This window comes from Acartia tonsa, chromosome 2 (genome assembly GCF_053477335.1).
Source record: "Acartia tonsa isolate MP-2025a chromosome 2, ASM5347733v1, whole genome shotgun sequence".
Classification (NCBI taxonomy): Eukaryota; Metazoa; Arthropoda; class Copepoda; order Calanoida; family Acartiidae; genus Acartia; species Acartia tonsa.
The window spans coordinates 23,141,957-23,147,252 of NC_137261.1; positions in this window are offsets into that span (position 1 = coordinate 23,141,957).

Genomic DNA, 5,296 nt, shown 5'->3' on the forward strand with positions numbered 1-5,296 from the left:
ATTCCTTGCAGGCTTCCTATAAGCAAAAAAAATATTGTGTTCTTTACTTGGATAACCATTAGAGGTTTGCTGGCATCCTGTGCTTGTAGGATCGAGATATTGAAAGAATTTCAAGTTTTCAACTCACAATTATGTGCAACACCTATACTTAAAAAATCAAATAATTAAAGCCCTCTATCTTTCACAAACCAAAAAAAATAAGATACAAGAGGGGGTGGGGGCATTCTACGCCCCCTCCCCATGGCAGTTAAGGGTTAAACAGAGCATGTACAATACTTTTGATAAAAAACATTGAACAAAATAATTTAATGTCAATTTAAACGGTTGATTGTGAATCCAAGCTTTTTATTACAGAGAAACAAGAACAATAAACTATCATAGGTATAATATTTATTAACAATACAAATGGTTAAGTAAGCAGCTTAAATTTTTTATTTGTTAAAATTATATTAAACGAGGATATTTAAAGTATCTAAAAAAACATAGCATATTTATATTGTTTTAAATTGAAGTATTTACATAAAAAATAATAATACTCATACGATATGCAAAATTTTTCTTTAGATTACATTTTAAAACTTTTCACACTTTTTAGAATCTAGGGGAAAGTAAGCATGAGAAGGAAAGAGAAAGAGAGATATATATAGAGAGAAAAATATAAAAAATACAGAACGGGACAATATGGAAGACAAACATATGTAAATTGCAAAGAAGCTTCGCAACTAAAAAAAACTGCTGTGACATCATATGTACATATAAAGATGATCTGAACTATTACGGGAGTCTATTGTCAAATTACCCCCAGCCTTATTTCAAGGGGATCTGGGCTAGTCCCCCCCCCCCCTCAAATAATCCCGGTACATGATCTTTCTATTGTTAGAAGATCATACTTACATACACCCACACAGGGATACAGGGTATTGGTAACAATTCATATCAAATATTGTTGTGTATTCAATTTAGCCAAGATTTGTGAGTTTTGACCCATCTTTTGAATTCTGGATTCAATTTACAAAATCTGTTGATGAAGTCAAAAGGTAGTGATGCATAAAAATAAAACAAAATTTTATTTTAAAAAAAGAGTATATCAATATAGTAAGTTGATGTCTTAAAATACTTAAGGTGGAGAATTAGTTTTATTTTGGAGGGTATTGTAAATTAATCAATAAAATTTAAATAACTGGAAGAAATATGCAACCATTTTCTCAACATACTTTGACTGTGTGACAACCCTAATTATAGAGAAAACATGCTAATGAAAATTATTTGTTTAAATATTTTTTTGTTGTCTTAGGTATGCTTTATCCCTGGGCGCCCCAAGTACAATTCATTAAATTATTTGGAACCAAAATAATTGTATCTGTGACACTAAAATATTATATCAAGTGTTTGGCAGGGGAGAGAGAGGGGGGGAGGCGAGACGCCCCTCTTCCCCCGAAGATAAATTCTTTATATGGAAAAAAAGGGTGGCGTAAGACATCAAAAAGACGGTCTCAACTACTTAATTGCAAGATTTGAGAAAAAGAATAAATAAAAACAAAACAAAAAATTTTAACTTTTGTAAATCATGAATTGTCATAAGAAATATTTTTTTTCTTTAAATGCATTTATTCCTTTAATGTAATAATGAGGAAAATAACCTATTTTATTGATTTAATCTTAAGTCGTACAAAAATTAATTTCCTTAGGGAGGGAGTGAGAATTTTGCTGTTTATTACGCTAGTACTCAAAGTAGAGTTTTCGGGTATAGTCCCTTTTGTAACATCGCACCTTATGGGGCGATTCTTCGTATTTTTCACAATAGCTTTTATCTATTTCCAGCCCCTGCGGGGCCAATTACCTAACCCTGTCGGGCAATCACCTAACCCAATATAACCTAAAATAACCTCTAAAAAGCCATTTTAAAAATACGACGAATCGCCCCTTATGGAGCGACGTTACGAAAGGGACTATTCCCGTGTTTTCTTATTCGTTGGCCTTATAACTTTTGGGACCTTTATTAAATTTGTTTGGTAGGTTCATTAGTTGAGTGTCCAAACGATTCAACCCCTAATTGTAATTTATAGATTGGGTAATTTTGTGTATCGCTATTGATTATTCACATCAATTTATGGACTATTGTCTTATCGCATATCTTCTATAAGTAAGAAAGATTTATATATTAGTTTTTATTTAAGTGTCCAAGGACAACTGTCTGTAATGCTTTTAAAACATAAGAAGGTGTACACTTCTTGAAAATATATTTTGCAACCAAAAAGATGTTTTCTTCTAACAGAGAGCAAGTATTGAATTAAACACATTTTATCTCTTCTTAATTTCAGCAGCGATTAAAAAAACGGAAAGGTATTTTAGGTTTAATTCAAAAGAATAATTAAACAACCACTTTGTTTTAAAGAATCTGGTATAATTCTTTAATTGGTCTGTGTTGCTTTCTGGTATTTTTAAAGATTTGTGTTTGTTGTGTATATATTCAAATTAAATTACGCAACGAAAGCCTTTAAATTTGTTCCTTTTTCTTTGCCTTAACAAATAGATAAGCTACCTTGGTTTACTTCTTAGCAAACTAATTTTCTTAGGGGAAAATAAACAAAGTGTTTTGTAGAGTAGCTTCGCTTGCAAACCAAATATCCTCGGTATTTTCTTTAAATGTTATTTATCAGGCCTATTTTGAAGATGAAATATCTTGACCATTTAAAAATGTAATAGTTATTTCTCGCATCGTATTATAAACGTCTTTCCGCGGATATAGAATGTACAATTATAAGATTAAAACTAATTTTTTTAGCCCCGAGGTGCCGAAGGCACCGGCTAAAAAACTGGTTTTAATCTTATGATTGTATATTTTTATATTCGTAGAAAGCTGGATATAATACGATGCTAGACATAGTTTTTTCGTATGGATAAGAACCGGTTCCTATCCACCGGATTCGAATGAATACGAGAAATACTAAATATAACCTATCCTCACATTATAAAGTATTTGCAATTTGATTAGGGCTAAATTCATAATAAGATAATATAAATATAATTTAACTGTAAGAAGAATTTGAAAGAATATATAAGAAAGATATAGAGAGAGACAGATAGACTAATGGGTTAAAGGGAAAGTAGCAGATATATGGTTTAGGTTCGAGTGGGGGAGGGAGGAGGGGTGTCTCACCCCCTCATACAATACCAGGTCCCACATCATACACAATAATGGGCGGAAATTGAGTATTAATGGAGTAACAATCAAGGCATACTTATTAGGGTAGGCTTGTTACAAGTAGCGTGCACAGCGATATTTCAGAGGGGAGTGTCACCTTAAGGGATTTTTAAAAAAGGAAGCCAGGCCTTCCCGATTTCCATTTCAAGGATGGTATTGACACCACTCTTCTGCACTCGTATGGAAATTACAAGTGATTTATTTTATATATAAAAAGTTCAAATTCACTTATTATTTAGAAGCTTTGCTACTAAAAACGACACATTTAGCTTTTAAAAAAGCAGGATAATTTAATGGACAGAGTTGAATTTTTTCTGGGGCAATTGTTCATGTTTCAATCTACTAGATTACAATGAATTTTTAAAAATCAATATAGTTTTAACACACAGGATATGCAAATAATGCAGCTCTTAGATTTAGAATTTTTAATAAACTACCTGTACATATTTCCTTGGTAAAGATGGGTAACTGTACAATATCTCTCAATACTTGTCTGTGAGTCTGTGTACTTCTGTGTGTGTGTGTGCGAGTCTGTGTAAGATCCCACACTCAGGAGATCAGTGTGCACACACAATTACACAGAATAAAATTTATTGTCTTAAAAAATAATTTTCCGTATAAAAAATCATTTATCTTAAAAAATAAAAATGTATAAAAATAATATTAAAACCAGTTGTAAGCCCGTACCTACTGCATCTCAGAACTAAAAAAACTGGCTTTAATCTTGTAATTGTACATTTTTATAACCGCGAAAAGCTGTATATAATACGTTGCGATAAATAACTAGTCTTACATTAATAAGAAGCAGAAAGGGTGAGGTCAATGACAATGAAATAAATCTACAATACTTTCACCTTACTCCCAAAATAAAAATTTACTAAAGGCAAAACGGTTGAAGCCGATATCAAAGAAATAATAATTTTGTTTTTGGAAAGAACACTGTTTTATTTTGTAGGTGGTTTAAGGGTTGGGCTAGGTGACTGCAATTCAGGGAGAAAGAAAGAGGTGAAACACTGAAAATATTGGGTTTTTTTTATAGTGGATCCTTCGCCAATCTCTGTTTTAGAGTTAAAGAAAATGGCCAAAAATTTGTCCAATGTGCAAAGATTACTAGAAAAAGCCCAGTAATCATACACAGTTTAGAGGGAAACAAGATTTTGTCTGTAGCTTTTGGTTTTGATGACTACTTCTTAACTGATTAACTTATTCATTTTTAGGAAAACTTCGCCTTGTTAAAAAATAAGATACTTGAACCCTCTACTTAAGATTAGTAAAATCTTCAACATCAACATATGATGTGTACTAATTTTTAAAGGTCTAATTGAATGTCGCTTTATCTTTGATATAATACAGAAAAACCAACATTTTTAAATATTATGGTTTTTGGAAATCAGTTAATTACCTACCACGTAGTTTTTTGATGGGTTTTAAGGTCAATAAATAAATAAAGTATCACGGTAATATAATTTGCCAATTTAGACAGTAAGTCTAATGTTTTGTTTAGAATTAAATAACTATAAATATATGGTATATACTGTTAATTAAAAATACTTTAAGTTTTTCGCGGTTTGAAAATTTTGCTTTTCAAACTACCAATAAATATATTTTTTTTAATCACATGATTGGTTTTTACTATTTTTGCAGTATATAGCTTGAAATGTTTTTCTGTTAATAAATATATAAAAAGAGGTAATACTTTTCAAGTGTGATTATTATGATTTTGTCATCCTTGTTTTATTATTTTTATTGTCAGTACGATTTCCATTGTAGTACTATTTGATACAGTTACTAATATGCCATATATGTGTGCCGAAAAACTGACAAAATAATTTGATTAATTAGCTAAAAAAGTAAAACTAATAATCTATACGTATAGTTAGGATTTAAGAGGATATTTACAAACAAAAAATAGTTATTTCTCGGCTTTCCGCGGATATAGAATGTACAACTATAAGATTAAAACTAGTTTTAATCTTATGATTGTACATTTTTATATTCGAAGAAAGCTGGATATAATACGATGCTAGACATAGTTTTTTTTTGTATGGATTAGAACCGGTTTCTATCCACCGGATTCGAATGAATACGATA